This window comes from Balearica regulorum, chromosome 3 (genome assembly GCF_011004875.1).
Source record: "Balearica regulorum gibbericeps isolate bBalReg1 chromosome 3, bBalReg1.pri, whole genome shotgun sequence".
NCBI lineage: Eukaryota > Metazoa > Chordata > Aves > Gruiformes > Gruidae > Balearica > Balearica regulorum.
The window spans coordinates 65,756,200-65,777,765 of record NC_046186.1 but is presented as its reverse complement, the minus strand read 5'-3'; the positions used below and the strand labels follow the sequence as shown (position 1 = coordinate 65,777,765).

Sequence of the window (21,566 nt, the reverse complement as noted above, 5' to 3'; positions counted from 1 at the left end):
GTGAGTAAACCTGATGACATTGTATGATGAAGTAACAGTTCCTGCTGGATAGAGATGGTAAAAACTGACCGTAACAGAACAGGGTAAAAAGTGCGGGATGTTCCTGGCTAGAAAATTCCAGGTGGAATCAGCCCAACAAAAAATATCTCTAAAACCAGAAATAACCAATGGAAATTTCAAAAACCTGTTTAACACAACACCATCAAATATTTTTGAGATGTATGTCCTGCTTCCTCTGTATTCATCCTGCTTTCATATCACTATTCTTGTTAAAATAAAGGAAAATGTAGGGGAAGAAAGAGTTTTATATCTTAGATGTTCTATATGGACTACTGCATTCACTGGACATTCTTCAAAATGATTTAAAGTTCAGTGCTTATAATTACCTACATTTCCATTGTAAAGTAAGATTTCTGCTGTACAAAACTTTCTCCCTGTTATGAATTGAATGCTTTGCTTGCACTACACCCTTTGCACATTTGATCAATGAATGTAAGACTTTATTAAATCTTAAAGAGCTTAAGATAATACAGAAGGAGTTTGTTTTTCTAGGCATGGTTTGCATTATAACTACCTGAAGTTCATTTTAGACCTGGAGAGTTTTATTTGCCAGGAAAAGAAAGGAATACACTTATCTTTAATATATGGTTATTAAATAAACATCTTTCATGCAAGAGATTTGTTATATTAAAGAGTATTAAAATTATATCAGCCAGCTCTTTTATTTTGAAAGGCTGCATACAAGTGAGGAAATACAGTAATACTGATGTAGAGAGGTGTAAATAATAGGAAAAGCTTCTCACTCTCTCCAAAGAAAAACTCCGTTATCTAACTTGCTATCCTGCCAGTCCTCCCTGGCAGATAAAATTATCCAAATTCATAGTTGACTTTGGGTAAGATTTGCTAAGTTTCTACCATTGGTAGGCAACTCCATCTAGTTTTCCATGAGACCTGAGTATCAAGCTCTCTTTTCAATCCTAGATCAACCAGGGAGCCCCAAATGTCCAATTTTTCCAGTGATGCTCACATTTTTAATGAAGGGATGAAATGTAACTGAGCTTCTCTGACAGCTAGTAACAACCAGATGCATGAACCAGATTTGTTAGCCAACAAATCTATTGTTCACTAAGGACTGTAAAAGTTTGCCTTGAGTCCAACAATGTTTGAATTTTGCAAAAATGTAAAGTATTTCTCTTGGACCTTCAGAAGAAATCTTCCAGAAAAGTGTGTCAAATGGGTGATGGAGGTTTAGGACTATTAATTCAAAGCAAACTGGAAATGCTAATTAACTGTACTCTCCATTTACCCTACCCCATGCCCTGATCATCCTTGACCCGTCTAACTCTTCCCATTCAGAAATGGGAAAGTAATTATCACCTGGCATGATCTGTTATGTTAGTGAAGACAGGCAGGGACAGACTTCTATATAAAAGTTTTCCTTCCAAACAGCAAGAAACTAAGGTAACCACACAAAGAAGTAACCTCAGAAAAGTAAGTATCGTTGTTACTAACCCCACAGTGAAAGCATGGAAAGCATCAGTCCAAGTACCCCGCACCAGATCTGGCAACAGACTGGTACATACTTCTTTTTTTTTTAATATTTTTAGGTCTTTCTAAGGCACTTGATCACTATTAACAGAGCATTTGTTCTACAATATTATCTGCAATTATTATTGAAAAAGTATTACCCTAGGTCCAATGCTGGCAAATATCTGAAAAGCCACATTTCATCTGTGTTCAAAAGAATGTATTAATGGTCATATAGCTTTCTGAAGCTCAAATAAGGTACTGCTTCTGGTTGTTGGGTTTGTTGGTTTTTTTAAAGACTTCAGAAAAAGTGAAATCACGCGAGTTGTATGAAATCTGTTGTACAAAATTCTCACAGTTTTGTTAAATGAGAACAAGCAAGTTTTAGTTTATATCCTGTTCCTGCCTAAAGCTCATTTTCAGGCACAGTTTCTCCCTTTGCACTAGTTTTGTTCCATGGAAGCCCTGGGCTCTACTGGTTTCAGTTGAGCAACTCTGGATTACCCAGACCGAGAAACAGGTTTGCAACAGCTCTATAAATCTCAGATGCTCCCTTGAAACTGCTGCCAACAGGTGGTAAACTGCCACCATTCACTGCAAACAATTTTGCAGCATCGGCATCAAGATGCTACAGTAACGGATGGTGCAAAACAAATGGACTTGTGAAGTTCCTGGGACCACACACTAGGTTCATTCAGGCTGTGAAGCAGCCATCAGATGGCAACAATTTTGTCACCACTAGTACAGAACATAATGGAATATGTGTCCTGGAGCTGAAAAGCTCCATATCTCATTAACTATCCCTTGAGTCATGCTTGTCACCACTAGCTCTAAGTTTTAATTTCCTTGCTTTCACTGGTTGTCAAGGCTGTTCAACTATATCTCTTTTGTGTTTAATCAGCAGTACCAATGCTTTTGATGAGATTATGTTGCTAACCTGGTGCTCCAGGAAGTCACAAACATAGAATTGTTTATACAGGAACAAATTAAGTACAGGTCTTTACTTTGAGGTAGAAAAATAACTAGTCCTATGAAACATAACATCTTTAGCAAAAATGCTTTGGAAAGCTAGATTATCAAATGTAACAGTTCAGTGGTTCAATTCATACCTGACAGGCTTCAAAGAATATATATGCAAATTGATCTCCCAGCTGCAAGGGTAATTAACATGGCCTGCTGCAGGGGGCTGTTCTTCCACCCATTCTGTTTCATTATTATTTTAGTGACTTTACATTTTTCTCAACCCACTGTCTTTTGGTATGGAAATAAATTTAACTTCCTGCTTTATGTAAACTTCATTACACTACAATCAGCAGGGAATCTAGCCTGCTGGAAGTGCAAACGTTTGAAAACCAATACAGCCTGACATAAAGCTTAGCACTGTACAAACACTTTTGTTGTTGATATTATTATGCGTATTTTCCTGGTTTTGCCCAATACACTTCTTGTACTGTTTTAAGGGACTACAGTAAGCCTGATTCTTTCCTCATACTTAAACCAGTTTAACAATATTGAGACAGAGCTAGCAAAGGACCAGAGAAGACAAAGAAGCTCAGAACGTGCTGTTTAATCCATTTTTTGTTAGGGTATTCAAATCATATTTGCACTCAAGCCAGTGGAGTTTTTTGGGGTTTTTTTTCCTGAAGCAGGAAGGATACAGACCTAAGTGTATAGCATTTCATGCAGTATCAGACCCATCGGCCATATACTGGGTCATGAACTGAAGTATGTGGTTCTATTTCCACAGAGAGATGTGCCCTCTGAATTACATATTGCAAAATGTTCCCCATATGATTATGAGGGAACACCAAAACTATTTTCCCATTATATAGTAAGAGTGCAACTTACAGGGAAGCAATCATATTACACATGCCTGGGAAAACTATAGACATAAAAACATTACTGCATTTGGATACCTTTCATAACCAGAAACCTCTGTATGAAGCCATTTCTACAAATTATAAAGCAAAATCATATGTTAAATCATTTTAAGCAAATGTTTATGAGTAGATATAAAGTAACAGGTATATCTATAATTCATAAGTGGCTAAACTTTCCCTTACAGAGGGTCACTGAAGTCAAGTGATTTACTACAGGGATAAATGTAATCCAGCCCACTGCATGTTTCCATGTTATACATTTTTACATCAAAGTTTGATATTGCTTTTTTTTCACAAAAGCCTTTACAAGCTTCAAACAACATATAATACATTGTGTATGTGAATGTGTACATATGCACAACCACACATCCATGTTAAATAACATCAGGAAAATCCTACCAGTGGTTGTACTATTCTTTTTAATCATTCAGGCAGTTTCCTCATCAAATCAGTGTCAGCTACAAATGCAGAAAAACTCCAGTCTATATGTTACTAGATTTAGGCCAGTGCCCTGGAGGGTCAGGTCATGCCCTGTATTTATCTTCATCTGATGCTAGAGTGCTAAGCAACTAGAGGAGCTCTTCTGCTGCCTACACACTATTGCGTACCCAATACTTAACCGAGGTTAATTGAATGTATGCTAAAAGGACTCTGGTGGGAGTGGGAACAGAATCTCTACTGCATGGGTGGGTAAGGCCAGTCCTGACCTCGGATACCAACCCCATGTCTTTCCAGAAAGTAAGTAAATGGACTATGAAAGGGGAAAAAGAAAAATATGACACACAGAGAGAGAGAAAACTAGCTATTTGAATCCATTTTACATTATAAAGATATATTGTTTTAAGCATTAACAGATGGGATTTTTCAGTGGTGCCTTATAGAATTAGGTGCCTATTTCCCTTTAATTTTATTGCTGGTTGAGAGTTTATCTTTCTTAGCCTCCTTAGAATAAGCCAACCTGCATTTTTGTCTGAAAAGGAGACTTCATAAATTACATGTTGCTGGTATGGCAAATTGCACCTTCATGAGGCAACTTCTGGCAGATTAGCTGATGTGTATCACCACAGCTTCACATTCAAGTGATTTGGAAGTGGCCCATAATGAATAAGACATTCCCAGCAACAGAACACCGATTCTGCATTATTATAAACCAGGGGTTGACAACAGAATACCGATTTTGCATTATTATAAACTGGGGACTGAAAGTTACTGCTGTCTGGCAAGTGTTCAGCAATCATTTGTTGGCAGTCTCAGCTGAAAGGCCGAGGACTGGGAAAGCAGGGAGCCTGAACATATCTTTCTGTGAAAGAGTCTCTCAGGTCAGTGTTGAGAAATATTTCAGTGCCCAGGGAAGGGGCTGAGAGCTAAGCTTGCAATTGCCACTCATGCATCATGAAAGAACAAAGTTTGAACTTTCAGAGTGGACAAACCTCTACCTTCCACATCCCACAAAACTCAGGCTTTAAAATAATTACAGAGAAAATGGCAGACCTGTAATATGAGCCCGAAATGCTGACAGGATAAGAGAACAGTCACAAGTAGGGACTGATTTTTTCACCCCTTTCCAGTTTTGCTGTGGAGCTGAAAAGGATGAAGTGGCCAACAAAAATTCTGCTTCTGTAATTTTCCACTGCGTCTGCAAAACGGCTCTTTAAATGCCACTTGACCTTGAATGCAAAAATAATCTGTACTTTATCAGCTGTGTCTTTTCATGGCCTGGCTTACAGGCCGCCTGTAAATTTACATCCCGCCTTACTGTGGAGCTTCTTGCAGTAACAAATTCAAGCAAGTACCTGTGCTCCAGAATTGCATTCCTCTTCACTGTATAGAAGAGCACAGATGCTGTTTGTCTGTCACTTGCCATTTGACTCTGACCTATGGCACCAGGACCACGTGTTAGCTCTGGCTCAGAAACCCCCGCCTTCCACTCAAGGCCTATGCATTTTACAGGAATGCAGTGCTCAAGCTTTTGAAAACTAAAGACCTCAAGTCATTCTTACGTAATAAGAAACATTTATCCTTTGTTACCCTGCACGTCTTTTTCACCATCTCCTCTTTCTATTATTCTGTCTTACTAAACTTAGTGAGGTTGCTCATGTGAAAAAAAATACCCACCTGAATAAGAGCTAGCAAAGCCAAGCATTTAGATTATACCGCTGTGGATTCAGCTGAGTCCTTCCCTTCGTACCACATAGTGCCTGGTGCTAGTTCAGGTGATGGATGACAGCAAGGATGGGATATGTGGCAGGGGTGGTCTTCTGCAAGACTGCAAGGCAGGCAGTGCAGTGGGATGCGGCAAACAGACACAGCCTTGACTCCTGCTTAGCACATAGAAGCACGAGGCAAATGAGTAGAAGGAAAATTTAACTGGGAGGAAAGGAAAGCTCCTCTACACCTTCCCACCCACTCCTATTCACATGGGAGTATGTGTTTTCCTGGGCAGAGGCAGTAGCTGTGTGCTTGAGAGTGGCTGGCATCTGCTGGGCCTGTTTCTGATTCTTTTGGAGCATACCCTGACACAAACTGCAACAAGAGGCAAATCCAAGAAAGAGTAGGGTAACATGGATAAAATGACATCTCTTCACAGGCTAATTAATGTACAGCTAAGTTATGATGCATTGAGTTAAGAATGCAAGTACTTTACTCCCCTGGTTCTTTTCACTGAATGCAACACACTGATTATACAGCCTAGAATAAAGATGTTTGTCTGACAAAACAACCAACTAACTCAGGGATCTGCAAGACTCCTGGTAGGACTTTTTAACAGATTAGAGAAATGATAGGGCAGTGGGAAAAAAAAAAAAAAAACAAAACACAACTGCCCTCCTACATCCCCACCAGCAGTAGTTTAAATGAAAACACCCAAGCCTAGTTCTTTTGCCCCTCTTCAAAAGACCTTCCAAGCAATATGCAGGGTGCACTGCCTGTCCCCATTGAACACTGAGTGTGCAAAACTGATGGCAGGTGTCCTATGCTTTGTCTACAGCATATAATCTGAATGACACTGCTGCACAGCAAAAGATGTGGAAGAATTGCTATTCTGAGATTCTCTTTGTCTAACCAGGAAGGCAGGAGGAACAAATGTCCTTGACATCTACAAAGGGCCACCTAACTGCAGACCTAAAGAAAAACCTGATTATACACCCTCCAGCTCATGCTGGGCCAGTGTCAGCAGCAAGAACAGCAAGCTGTGCTGTGCCTGGCATGTACAGAATGGAGACAAATACGTTGGAGAAATCACAACTTACCAAGGAAGAAAAACTGATGAAGTCCACTCTCTTATTTTGATCCACAGTCTCAGGAGCTGTTAAAGATATCAAGGCATTAGACCCACATCCTTGTTGTGCTTCTGGAAGGAACCCTTCTGCAGTAAGGAGGCCACTGTCAGAGTGCTCCCAGCTAATATGGTCAATAACGATTTCACTGTGTGCCAACCATTGAACTGCACATCCCCTGCTATAGGTGCTGCTGGTAGAGAAAAGTGGACCTCCTCAGCAAGACTGAAAGTATCATTCTGCCTCCTCCCTGTCCCCAGTTTAGCCACCTCTTCAAGCAGGAAGTTTATTTATCCCTTATCAAAGCCAGGTTTTTAAGAAAATATTTCACTTAATCTACTGTGCTATGAAGTATGTCTGGGCATGCTTGAGTGCCCTGATGAACTAGTGTCCCTATGGCCAAAATAAAGGTCAAAGGGATTTCTTGTAATGCCCTCAGTGACTTGAAAGGTATCAGGTGCAGACCATTGTAGATCGGTATTTTACTCACTCATTTCATGTGTTTTGAATGAAAAAGTTCTCAGCAACACCCAGCATCTGAACAGTTACAGGTTAGTCTGTCTGCAAGGGAGGAATGTGCCTTAAATAACACTATCAAGTTGCCAACTGGGGAAAAAAAAAGTACAGGCATTTGAACTGCACACACAATCATTGTATAATTTTTTTTGTAAATTAAAAAGGAACAGCTGTCTAAGAAATGTGTTGGGCATTTAATTAGTTTCATCAATAGATGAATCTTCACCTGGAAAGTGATGCAGGATGATGATTCTGAATCAGGTTGATCTAAACATGAGACAAAGTGCTAAGGAAACCTATTATTGCTCTTGTGACTCAGTATTTCCTCCAAGAACCTCAAAAATTCCTGCAGTGCTAGCAAGATGCTGCTGATCTTTCCCACCAGGCTAGTTTCAGCAAAGTCAACTAAGAATTTCACAGACAGTGTCCTCCATGGGGCCGGGGAGGGAGGGAAAGGCAGGGCTGGTAATCCCTACACAGAGCTGCCAAGCTTCAAAAGTCATGGGGACTCTTCACCTAAATGTTTGCAAGGGCTGATACAATATGAAAGGATCTTGGCATCAATAAAAAACGCTTTACACCTTATAGCACATAGTCATATGTGCTGGGAGTAGTTTGTGAGGGAGTTTGCAGTTACCAGCAGTGTGATGTCTGCGGGTTAAAAATCTCATTACAGTCCTCTCCCTCTCCAGCGAAGGTCCTCTTCACTGTCCAGCCTATACACAGAGCACAAGGCCTCTTCAGGGATCTGCTTGTAGAGTACCATGGGGCAAAGCCCTGGAGGGAAGAGGGGCCCAAGAAAGCTGGTTAGTATTCAAGGATCACCTTCTACAAGCTCAAGAACAATGCATCCCAACAAGGAGGAAATCAGACAAAAAAAGCCAGGAGGCCTGCATGGATGAACAAGCTGCTCCTGGGCAACAGATGAAGTTGCTAAGCCACTATCTATCATATTTGAGAATCTGTGGCAGTGCAGTGAAGTTCCCACTGACTCAAAAAGGGGAAACATAACCCACCTTTATAAAAAGTGAAAAAAGGAAGACCCAGGGAACTACAGGCTGGTCAGTCTCACCTCTGTGCCTAGCCCAGCAAGATCATGGAGCAGATCCTCCTCGAAACAATATTAAGGCACATGGAAAATAAGGAAGTGATCAGTGACAGCCAACATGACTTCACTAAGGGCAAATCGTGCCTGACAAACTTGGTGGCCTTCTATGACGGGGTTACAGCGTTGGTCGACAAAGGAAGAGCAGCTGATGTCATCTACCTGGATTTGTGCAAAGCATTTGACACTTTCCTACATGACATCCTTGTCTCTAAATTAGAGAGACATGGATTTGACGGATGGACCACTCGGTAGATAAAGAATTGGCTGGATGGTCACACCCAAAGAGTTGCGGTCAACGGCTCAATGTCCAAGTGGAGACCAATGACCAGTGGCATTCCTCAGGGGCTGGTATTAGGACTGGCGCTGTTTAACGTCTTTGTCACTGACACGCATAAGTGGGATCAAGTGCACCCTCAGCAAGTTTGCTGATGACACCAAGCTGTGTGGTGTGGTCGACATGCTGGAGGGAAGGGATGCCATCCAGAGGCACCTTAAAAGGCTTGAGAGGTGGGCCCGTGTGAATCTCATCAAGTTCAACAAGGCCAAATGCAAGGTCTTGAACATGGGTTGGGGCAATGCAAAACACAAGTACAGTCTGGGCGGAGACTGGGTTGAGAGCAGCCCTGAGGAGAAGGACTTGGGGGTCTTGGTGGACGAGAAGCTCAATGTGAACCGGCAATGTGCACTTGCAGCCCAGAAATCCAACCGTATGCTGGGCTGCATCAAAAGAAGTGTGACCAGCAGGTCAGGGGAGGTGATTCTGCCCCTCCGCATGAGACCCCCACCTGGAGTACTGTGTCCAGCTCTGGGGCCCCCAACATAAGAAGGACATGGAGCTGTTCAAGTGGATTCAGAGGAGGGCCACGAAGGTGATCAGAGGGCTGGAGCAACTCTCCTGTGAAGACAGGCTGAGAGAGTTGGGATTGTTCAGCCTGGAGAAGGAAAGGCTCTGGGGAGACCTATAGCAACCTTCCAGTACCTGAAGGGAGCCTACAAGAAAGCTGGAGAGGGACTGGTTGCAAGGGCATGTAGTGATAGGCCAAGGGGAAATGGCCTTAAGATGAAAGAAGGTAGATTTAGATTAGATATTAGGAAAAAATTCTTCACTGTGACGGTGGTGAGGCACTGGAACGGGTTTCCCAGAGAGGTTGTGGCTGCCCCCTTCCTGGAAGTGTTCGAGGCCATGTTGGATGGGGCTTTGGGCAACCTGGTCTAGTGGAGGGTGTCCCTGCCCATGGCAGCAGGGGGGTTGAAACTAGATGATCTTTAAGGTCCCTTCCAATCCAAACCATTCTATGATTGCATGATAAGGTGGTATTATGGACAAGATGGATTAGACAGACCTTTAGAAGCATTCTTAATCCCTGACATGTAGAGCAGCCAGTGCAACACTAAAAAAAGTACACACCTTTGGCCTTTCTCAGATCACCTATCCCCAGCTTTCGGCATGACAATAGCTGTCTGTCACCTAGTGGTAGGCACCAGAGCTGATGCTGTAAGCCCACAGCAGGTGAGTTGGTTCAGTCTTTTCTGGGCTCCCTGGTGAACCAGTATGGTGACATTTCCCAAGATGACTACTGCAAGCTGTGTCACCTGCCTAGGAATAAAGTCTTGAAGAATCTCCACTTTTCCAAAACCACAAAGTTAGGGTTTCTTTGGGTGTTAGCTTTCTCCCTGCAAAGTACAGCTGGGAAAACTGAGCTGTGAAACTGCAGAAAAAACAAGAAGCAAGAAAAACAGCCAGGTGATGACAAGAGTTCTGGATATCCTGTAAAAAGAAAGACATTTGCAAGTTTGGGTCAAGTGAATAGCTTTGAAAAGCTCTGGGGAGAGAGGAGAGGGAAAGAGAGAAGGAGAAGTTGAATGCAAGAGTGTGTTAGTAATCAGAGTCCGATAAGTCTATTAAACTGTCGTTTATTTGCTTTACTTGGTATATCAGTTCCCTGGATAGGAGCTTAGGAGCATGAAGCATCATGCTTAGCAGCTGTGGCATAATTTTCAGGACAATTCCTGGGAAGCTGCCTGAAACACATATGGCCAAGCAACGTTAGGGGACACAAAAGCGTCCTCCCACAGGCAAGGTCCTCATTGCTTATAATCATTAAACAGACCCTACATTTCTCAAGAGCTCAGGGCTAATTCCAGACTCCTGGCTGAAACAATAAGAAGTTATTGCATTCTGTTTAACAGGTATTCCCTATCAAGTTCAAATATGCACATTACTTCTTCCTTACTTCCTACTTTTTGTCTGGAGGTGTCTGCAGTTCAGTGATGGGAGTTTGTAAAGCTCTCTGATTCCAGGTATAGTTTTTAGTTCCCAAGTTTTTTTATGAAGGATTAGATACACCAGGTTCTGTATATATGCATACCGTGACATAGAAAAATACCGCAAAAAAAGTCTCTAAACTATGTGATCATGTAAACTTTGGATGGGTGCTTTTACTTTTCATTTTCAGTACTTGAACTCTTCAAAAGAAAGCCCATATTGACATCTTCTACAGTCTGACTTCTTTTTTTCCCTCCTATTTCTCTTTCCTACACCAGTTTTTCTACCTTGACACCACATTTGTCTGGCTCTGCTCACTCACTTAGAGAAATGTAGAGTCAGTAGTTTAAGCAGAGTGCTCACATTAAGACCCAATTTCAAGTGACTTACAGCTATAGGGCCAGAGTCAGAAAGGCGGTTAGATTAACAGCACTACTGGCAGCACCCCTCTCCCCAAGTTAACCATCTCTTGTCTGCTGCTGGAACTCATGCTTTTTTCTGCTTCAAACAAAATGACATGTGTTATTTCAGACAGTACAAGTACTGGTTCCTCAGTAACCTCGCTCCTTTTGACTGAGGCAGGTGAATTCAGCTGAAAGATCAATGGATAATCTCTTTTGGCAGAGGAAAGGGCTGGAGGTCATAACTTCTTGATCCAACACAACTAGAATAGGACATGGGGCATAAAATTATCACTGATAACTTTGGTGACAGAATCCAAATTTCAAATAAGCAAAAATTTTCCCCTTTCCTGGAAACACTTACTTTATCTAAGTGCTTAAACGGTAGCTAAGTGCACATAGATCTATGCATATTTGTAGAAATGGCTTTTTGAATGACAATATTATGAGAAATTGAAAGCAAAAGCATTATTATATACATCTATGTTTTCTATATAACTCAATTATCCCGTTCAGTTTCTATTAACATTTTACAGCGTCTGGCTTTTGGGATTTTCACATTACATTACATACATGCACAATCACACACATTTAAAGATAATTGAATGTTCTGGTTAATATAGGGGTTCTCTCTTTCTGAAGAGGAAAACTTTTAAACACTTTTATATCAGGATTTTTTTATTTTTTTAATTTTTGAAGGATTAAATTAGAAGACTATTTTCCCCAAAAATTTTCTGCAGGATATGACTAACTTTTTCAAACCAGTTCCACTAGAGAGGCAGAATACTAGCCCTACCCTACTGCTTTTATTACTTATAAAAATTGCAGGTAGTTCTAGAAATCACAGGGAAGCATTAATAGTTTCTGTCATGGCTAAATTTTGTCACCAATCCATGCCATTTTGCAGAAGCAGGAAGTAGTGGGCTTAAAGTTAAAGATTCTCTGGTATTCAAGAACTGATATTTCTCCTCAAACCCTTTAAATAATGTTATATGAAGTTAGGTCTTCCCCATGCAGTGATAGAATGTCCTTACAGACCCACAACAGTCTCCAGGAGATTCTTCCCACAGTTAATTTACTCCTGTAAATTCTGTGCTAGAAGGATCTTGCACACATCTCCACGGTTCCTGTGCTGGCAAACGGTATCAGCTGCAGGACTGGTAGATGCAGACAGTGTAGACATGGAGCCTAGATCCTAAGACCCAAAATCTTGATTTAACTGGGAGATCTACGTTTAGAAATAACACCTACTTACAATGGAGGCCCAGCGGCTACACACAGAGATTATATCTGACAGTGTAATGGGCTCATAGGTGAGAGGAGAAGTACTTTCAGGACCTGCAATTCAGCCGATACCAATTCCTACTACTGTTTCCCAATTAGCCAAAAGAGGGGGCTAGTTCATTCCTTTTTTCATGTTTTTCAAAAACACGTTTCTGTTTCCTGACCTTGGGTTATTGGAATATTCCTGACGGAAAATGGAGTGGAATCTTCTCCAGCGGCACCTTTATTACTAGCAGATTGACTCACAGTGAGGATCTTTGCTTTCCATTTTGTTCTCAACACTTCCATCTGCATGACTGTACTTCATATTAAAAGGCCTCCGCCTAGCCACAGTACCCCGCAACATTGTTGGACCACTTCATTGCATCAAATTAACTGCAGCGAACAAAGAAGACCTATTGGACAGTGTGTTTTCAGCCATCGGAACATGCATTAAACTGTTCTTTCCATATAGCCCAGCAGAGAACCAGGAAAAGAAAGGTTGTTACGCAAGTTTCAGCATTAAGTATCTTTAACTTATTGCTGTGATTATACTAATTGCTCATCTTCCTAGTGGGAGGTTGCAGGAAGCTGTTTGGAGTAATCAAGCTGAGACGTAGCCTTCTATTTATAAGAGACCTAGAAATCTTACTCTCCCAAAAAGAGTACCTAATTGAATCTCTAAAAAACAGCAGATACGATCTCTCTTTCCTCCCTCGGAATCTCACACAAGAGTTTATGATTCAGTTCCTCCTTGCTGTGAATGTCTGTGAACTTTAAACGATGCTGCCGGAGAGTACTGCAGATGGCACTTGTTCTCCTGTTTGCCCAGGCCTTGAACGCACAGCAAAACCTCTGCGGCTCTGTATTAACTCCAGGATCATCTCATAGAGCTATATGGTGCCATATGACTGTATGTATTACCCAACTCCTAGGCAGCTTAAATACAAAAATTAATAATGGTTCATATGTACATGAAGGATTTGGGCCCAAAGCAGTTCAATCTTGTGACATATGTATACAGCATCAGTTAAAACCAGTAAATACTGGCTGCCGTACAATCGTAGCCCCAAGGAAACTCCACTTCACCTGATGGGAAGAGGTAATTTGGGTCAAGAACACTTTGATCTATGCTGCTCACAACAAGGACCACTGAACATTTTTCCTCCATGCAAGACCTTTTAAAGTAAAAAAAGAAAAAAAAAAGCCCAAAAGTATTTACCTCAGACAAATGAAGGCAGAGCCCAGCACCAGCAGGATTTGAACCAATATTTCTAACTGATCTATTGAGAGCCTTTGTGTGATAAAGCCAGGGCAGCCTTCCTCAGAGCAACACGATCATTCTGCTAAGATGAGGTTAAATTTCATCATAGATCACTGGCAGGATTTTGCTGCTGTAGATGTTGTTGTTCTGGGTTTTTTCCTAGTTTATGACTACAGTTTCTTGGTAAAACTGGGCACGTATTCTTAATAAGTTGTTCCAGGAAAACCAAAATGACTTGATAGCAAAGGTTATATTTTGCCCAATACTTTCAACCTAAGAAAAAGAAAATGGAAAGTCTAAGCGAACTGTTCTAACATTTCTGAAGCACTTCATTTAGAGGCACATGCAATAAACACAACGGAAGTAAAGAGCTAAATCCACACTGGTACCGAAGGAAGCAGCAGAAGTGACTTTTTTTTTTTTCACAGTAGACTTGCTACTAGGGATTTTATGGAGACTGAACAAAACTCAGGTTAAAATCCCTCCTCAGCACAAGGGGATTTGAAGGCATGTGTTTCATCTCCCAAGGAAATGTCTTACCAACTGACTGTTCTGTATGGTGTCCTGGGGTAAAGGAGATGTCAGAAAGACAAGACGTTCCTCCAGGCTATATGTGCCTTGAATATGAATATGGATTTATAGGAGTAGCTTTAAATATGAATTAAGCTGGCTTAAGTACTTGGTCCTTCAAATTCTATCTAAGGGCTTTCTTACCTGAACACTGGTATTTCTGGATGTAGCCCCAGCTCAGTCAATGTCTCCCAAAAGTTGTACAACAATGTCAACCAGCCTATGGAAAAAAACACATCCCAGACTATCATGCATGTCAAGGCACTTTCCTGGCAGATGAGATATCATTTCAAATCACCTTTGGCAAAAGGATCTCAGCTGAGGTCTTCTACACTGTGTATGAATGCCCCACAGCCGAACTTTTCAGGGAAAGAGGTTGATGGCTGTGTAAGGTCTATTTTTAGATAGCTTGCATCCACAGATACCAGATGCTGAGACACAAGGAAAGAGGGGTTTAGAGAGAAGAACTTAGCATGGTAAATTGGAAGGATTAGGGAGTACCATTAGACTGCTTTAGTAGATGGGCTTATAGGAGTCAGAGGCCAGGGAGAAAAGATCACTCTTGAAATGGGATTTGAAGAGAGTCAGGAGATCACCAAAGCAAACAGCAGGGTATCTGTTACAGAAGCTGCGATTCAAGGGAGAAGGACTAGGAGAAAAAGGTCCAAAATTAAAAGTACTCATCTCCCTCTATACATCATCACAAATCAATACAAACCAAGTAATTCACAGAAAGAGGCAATTTTTGTGTGTTTGTTTGCAAGGCCTGACGGATCTATTGGCTGGCATGCCTATTGTTCCTATCCTTGACGTGACATACACAGCACAGGTATCATGATGTATATAAGCCATGAAAAACTCCAGTGTGTTTCATTACCATGAGAAATGCAGGGGCTGGCTGCTTTTGACAGCCAGTGATGCTATTAGCTAGCCTTTTGCGTTGGTAGCTGAAGAAAATTCAGTCAACATATTTTAACCTTCTGAGCAATCCCAGCACATTGTGATCTTACCAAAGCAGCTGATAACAACTGAAGTACAAGCTCTGCGTCAGACAAACAGCAGCTGGGGGAAGGGAGCTCTGCCCTCCTTCCTCCCCCACGCCAGCCCAGCTTGTAGATCAAGCTCGTCATCTCTTTCAAGGCAAAAGGCATTGACAACATCTTTCTTCCTCAAATAACAGAGAAAGGGAGCTTACCACCGCACTGGAGTTTTATAGAGCGGTGAAAATACACGAAAGCACTTGACTGCTCTAAGAGAGCACAGGGACGACAGGCCAAACCTACCTGATGCTGGGACTCCAGCATTGACGTTGCATTATAAACTGAATTAGGCTCTGGTCCAAGACAAATCGTGAACTCTGCTGACTTAATTCCAGCTCCTCTCTGCAGCCTTTCATTAGGAGTTGTAAAGGTTCCTTCTGAGCTTTTTCAAAGTAAGGAAACCCAAGTAGTTTCCAATTTCAATTGTGCACTGTGATGAAAGTAGGCTGTCTGGGAGGAAAAGGGGGGTAAACTGGCCAGCCCTTTGAGTTCAGTCTGGGTCTCACATATGTAGGAGTGCAGGAATTCCTCAGCTTCGCATTTGGAAATGGGCCCGGGTCAGAAAGTAAAAATAGAAAAGTGTGTATGCAATTCTAAGAAGCTCAGCTGCAAGGAAGGGGGAAAAAAGTTTCCTGTAGACCTTGATTCAAGCTCTTTGGAAGTTTCAGGGACGAAGATGAAGCAGCTTCAGGGCTCCATTTCATTTTGGAAATCGTAATTCATTATTCTGCACAGTGGAAACTATTCCCAACAAAATGAAACTTTTTTTTTTTTAATCTTGTTTTATAGTTTGCTTAAAAAAACAAAACAAAACAAAAAAACCAAAAAACCCCACTTAGGCAAAATATATATATATATAGTCTCCATGGTTATTTTATAGCAGGACCACATTTTAACCATTATTCCTTTAACACTAGAAAAGGAGAATATATCTGGCAAATGGAGATAATTAACGGTAGATAACACTGTTTCTTTGAGCTCCAGCCTTAGTAGAGAGCAGCTGTATCATTTCCCTCAGGGAATACAGTTCTGCTTCCTTGCTCAAATATCCCCAGAATGGGTGAAACAGGTTTGAATGAGTACATGTATCAAAGAGAACTGACCTTAGAGTGGGATGCCCAAATTATCTGTGCATGTAAAGCTCATGTATGCATCTATAGCTACACACAAAGGACGCAGCTGCAGGTGGAGCCACAAAGGGCAGGGCACCACTGTCTACTATTTTTTTTCCACAAAAAATAGTCTGGTTGCTGCTACTGCTGCTGCTAAAGGAAGAAGCGGGGAGTGGGAGGAAGTGGCAGCATGCCCCAGACGTAGCACTATTGCTCCTTCCCTTCCCATTTCCCATGAAGCTTGACCTTCTAAAGTTTTCCCTGCCACTCCCTGGCTGTGTCCTTACACCTCCCATGACAGAGGTTACCCTGGGTGGTGTCACTGAATTTTGTCTACCAAAAGCAGCCTCTGCAGTGAGGCCCCAGTGGACGCCCCCATGCCAGTCTCCATGGGCCAAGCTGGTTTGCCCCTTTGGCTTCTGGGGACTCCCATTACCCCACATCCCCCAGGCTGGCACCGTGGGTCCCACAGCATGGGACCAGTGTGAGGACAGGGCAGGCTGCAGAGCCACAGCAGGTCTCTCTGCCAGGCTCCTTCCCATCAGTGGCAAGATGTACAGCATACCTGGACAGCCAAGGAAAAGTTGGACTTTCCCTAGGACTTACTAGACCCAATATGATGAGATCATCTTGGGTCTGTTCTTTTTTACATCAACACAAAAAAGAGGAGGAGACATAACTGCTGGTCCTCGGAGGAAGGATACATGTGTGGGTAAACACACACGCTTTCAATTTTAAAAAATTAACAGTACTGTCAATCTCACTGGTATCCATTTTGATCCAAGATTGCATTTTATTCCTACTTCGCCACAATCATTTTCTCTTTTATTTTTTTTTTTTTTGGGGGGGGGGGGGGGAGAGGGTAACAGTAATAAAAAAATTTTATGTGAAACGAACACTCAAAACTTCAAACAGATCAATCATGAAACAGCAGAAAAAAGCAGCTTTCAGCAGTTCTACTTGCAGAATCAGAGCACACTATAGCTTAAATGAATAAATAAAATGACTAGTAATTTCATTGAATTATATTGTTCAGTTTCAATTGTGTCCCCCAATATACACAGCCCAGTGATTGATGTGTTATTGTGAATTTGTGATTGTGTCTGTAATGAATGTGTTCTGGAATGACCCTCTGAGAGTAATACTCTCAATCAATACTGGAAAGAAGAGACCTCTGCTGATTTGGATTTCTGACTCTTCTAAATCAGTTTTCAAATGGTCAGAATTTCTATCAGCCACAAAAATCACCCCAAAATATGAAGAATAGTGACAGTTTTCACAGTACAGGTCCTCTCAGCATCCTTGAATGTTCTTACAAGGCACTTCATGCCTTTCAGACTCCTGAGAAGGTAGGCAGGTAGGGGAAAGAATCAGCTGCACATTTTCCAAAACAGTAGTTTCCAACCTGTGATCACCACAAACCCGCAGGCTAAATGGCGTACAAAGAGAATCTAGGAAGAACAAGCCAGTCATGAATACTCTTGGTTTGGGAAAGAGTCCACAGATCAAAACTGGTGAAACTGTTCTTTTACAATAGAGCAAGATAAACTCTGCAAAGTTCATCTTTCATCATTCAAAGAGCAGAAGGCTGAAGCAACGTGGTCCTTTCTCCGCACTTTCAGAACGGTCCACATAGCCAAGTCCTTTGATTTGAGAGTATGGCTGGATGGTAAATCTCTTTGTCAGGTGTTATACCCTTGAAAATTTCTCCATTTCAAGTACCACTGAGGGTTGCGCTGCCAAAGTAATGCAGCTGCTGGAGGCATCCCTGAATGTCCCCATCATCATGTCTGTATCCCAGGGCAGCAGCACGTCAATAAAGTCATGTCCTTGGCTGTCACATTGCGTATCAAATCCAAATGCAAACCCAAAACTAGATCTCCTCAAATCTAGTGGAGAAATTGTTAGCTGTGTAGCCAAAGTTTTCTAATCACTCTTTATTTTATTAACTTAAAAGTCTCAAGCTTGCATTAATTCATTCACTTCATTCATCTGTGCTGCAACCAAAAAGATGGGGTTTAAATTTGCACCAGAATTTAGTCCTGCTGAGTCACAGTTACTCAGCTTCACTTTTGTTTTGCTGCTTTCAAACTTCTTTTTCTGTTTGTTATGAAATCAATATTGCTCTGCTGTGAGTTTAAGGCAGGGCAGCCTAAGTTTGGCTGATGAGCAACTTCAGTGTTTTGGGGGTAAAGAAGAACAAATTACTTCAGCTGAAAAAAAAAAAAAAAAAAAGAATATACATACTGTAAGGAGAAATTACTCAAATACAGGCAGGTGACCGTCAAAGTCACAAGTATCATTGCAAAAGAGCTGCTGAAGTGAAATAATATTTAAGCACTGCAAACAGATTTGTGCTCCTGAGCAAATTTGACTCCTCTCAGGAGTACACCTCAGAAATGTGTTCCTTTGTAGGCAACACAGTGGGCAAACAAACACTTTATTGTCAAATAACATTAAATATAAAACAATATAGCAGTGCTCAAATGGGAAAGTGAGAGGTGGATATTCTATATTATCACTTCTCAGGCCTCTTGTTTGAGAAAGGGTGACTGGGAAGAATATTTACTACTATTTGATACTATCTGTTATAACCTCAGTGCCCTAGAAGATGGAAAGTGGGGATACCAAACATAAAGAAGCTGCTAGGAGGAGAGCTTACAGTCACACTCATGTCCTCCTCTGACTGCTAGTCATCAACACCCACTTCCAAAACCATATCACTTTACTCTTTCCGGTACCAAACCTGCATTAATGGCAGACTAACTGTGGCAAAAGGCGTTGGTGTTCTCTGTACAATGATGTGACAGCTCTCAATAGCAACGCATTCAAGTGTGGATCAATAATGAGGAATGGTTCAAAAAATGGTTCAGCCAATTGTGTGTTCCCTCCTAGGGAGAGTGTGGTATTTAGACACATCGGAAGACACAGACATCACGTAAAACACACTAAAAACTGCTCTGTGTGTTATTTATTGAGTTCCAATGATACGTTCAGCAACTTGCATAGAAATCTTCCAATGCAATTATTTAAGTCATTCCAAATTATAGCATCTCATTTTTCCACCCCAATAGTTACAGATTTAGATTCCTTATGCAGACTCCAGCTCTTACTGACTGTGGGGAAATTTTACCAGCAGGATGTATGGGATTGTTCATCTTAAGTATCTGTAGCCAAGTGTCCACGACCTGCCCTATGGATGTACAGTTTTCCCAGTTCTTTTGAGTTTCCAAGGCCAAATTTTTCTGCTTCAACATAGTTCAGAGACTCCCCTGCCTCCACTGGTCTTATTCCCAAGATCACTAGGAGGTGAAGGGGAAGAAAAAACAGGACAAATGCATTCCTGATGTAAGCAGATGAAACCTTATAACCTCTTTTTTCCTCTGCCCCCATTTTAGGACTTGTCAGTTGAGTAGCAGCTGTTTACACCAATTATGAATTTGGCCTAAGATATAGAAATAAAACAGCGGATTATATTCCATGGAGAGTACATTAAAAATAAACAATGCATGCGTGTGTGTGGCAGAACTGAGTCTTGAGTCCTTAATTATAGGAAACAGGAAATACTTTGGTTGCCCTCCTTCTCAAGATCAAAATTAGTTAATAATTGCACCACTTCTTAAAGGTTCCTTCTCCCTTTGGCTTTACTGCCACTGGGGAGGGGGAGGGAAGGGCGGAGGAGGGGGGAGGAAACCAGGGATCACCATAACAATATATAGGTGGAAAAAAAGAGACATTACATGTTCTCAGATAAGAGCAAGGAAAGCATCCAGTGATAAAATCAGCCAGTCCTTCCCTTGTGCAGCACAGTAGGTCATTCAGGAGAATTCTTTTTCTTTGTTATTTTTTTTTCACAGCCATATTTAGGAAGCTGCAGAGCATTATCAAAAGACATTCAGGAGCTGGGGTGGGGGGCAGTCTTAGCAAAGATTTCAACAATCTTCAAACCGTTTGGCAATTTTCTGCGCAGAGATCCAGCTGGAGGTGAAGATGAGGGGACAGAAGTTTTTCTTAAATAAGACTAACCTGGCATTCTTCTCTGCTTTAAGGCATTGTCTCCTCTGTGTTTGCATTTCTTTCTTTTTAAACTAAACAAATTTAAAATTAACAACTCTAGGTAATCTGAACCGGATTCCCAAAAATGTTGTATAAAACAACTCAGTGGCATCATTTAGTCTGTTGTAAGCAGTCTGCAAAGGCTCAAACCCCGTTAAAACTCCTTTGTTAACATTTTTTAGACCAGTATAATGACAGACTTTGTACAATAGCATAGGCGCAGAGTGAGAATCCAGGCCTGTAACTTCATTGTAGAAAGAAAATTCACATCTTGTCAATATTGGGCAAAAAAGGCTTCAAATGAAGATGTAAAATCAGGTTCATGTTTAAAACATCTAAACTAATGTTGCTTTAGGAAAGAAACAACACATTAAGAACAATGTGTGAATATCCACTGACAGCCCTGAGTGCAGAATATTGTTTCAATAGTGCAGTTTGCTCATATACATAAAATAAGTAGGAATCAGTTAATAATTTATCTGGTGACTTCTTAATCTTGAACAAAAAATATCCTTGAATGTTTCCAGAGAAGCTGATATCAGGCATCCACAGCAACTGTAAAATCTGCCCTTTTTCTGCTTTACACTGGCTGACAGTTCATCATAGTCTTGGCTCTGCAAAAGACATACATATGTGATTAATTTAATGCTCAGCAAGTAGTGCCATTAACATCATGTGCCTATGTCTTCCCAAACTCAAGGGCTTACATTTGCCTAGTGCCCTCTCAACATAGACAGACCTCTTGGGAGGGGCTTTGAGCAATTCTTATTTCAAAGTACCAAGGAGAGGGGGAAAAAAGGATTTTTCTCCATAAAGGAAATATCTCTGCTAGCAGTACAAAGCCAGGGCTGTCCGCAGAGAGAGGCTTGCACGATCCCTTCTCCTGCCTGACACCAGCAGGGCCCTACCCAGCCGCAGTGGCCACCACCAGCTCTCCAATTGTTAGCCCTGACCATTCAGCAGCATGATCAAGAGGGCTGGAATCATGAATAAAAGTTCCCCAAACAATGTAAATGAATATACAGTTGCTTTGGCCACGCTGGCAAAAGAAACCTCTGTGTTTGAACCTTTTGGCTTCCCTCAAAGAGTCCTGGCCTTGTTTTCCTGAAATCCCTCGGAGAAAGGCCCCAGGGCTGAGGCAGTGAGCATTCAACTGCTGCCAGTCTTCCAGCAGATACTATTAACTCTTTGGCTGCTAATTCCCCTCAGCTGAAAAATGGGTGTCTGCTCTTGGACTACTCAGTATTTATCTGCTATCCTGATGTCCTCGAAAGTTCAAGGTTCAACA

General features: G+C 41.5%; 1 long non-coding RNA gene across 3 annotated transcripts in view; it reads right to left on the bottom strand.

Annotated features, from left to right (window-relative positions):
- Nucleotides 1–15,815, bottom strand: part of LOC142601006 (uncharacterized) — a 91,150-nt gene extending 75,335 nt beyond the window's left edge. Inside the window, exons 1-3 of one of the 3 annotated variants that reach the window (XR_012834551.1) lie at nt 15,354–15,815; nt 6,656–6,711; nt 5,465–5,728 (exon numbers count right to left, since the gene is read on the bottom strand). This is a non-coding gene — a long non-coding RNA (uncharacterized LOC142601006). Of the gene's footprint in view, nt 1–5,464; nt 5,729–6,655; nt 6,712–15,353 lie in introns of those variants that run through there. The other 2 variants (XR_012834552.1, XR_012834553.1) reach the window with 2 other exon arrangements.
- Between the last annotated feature and the right edge of the window lie 5,751 nt (nt 15,816–21,566).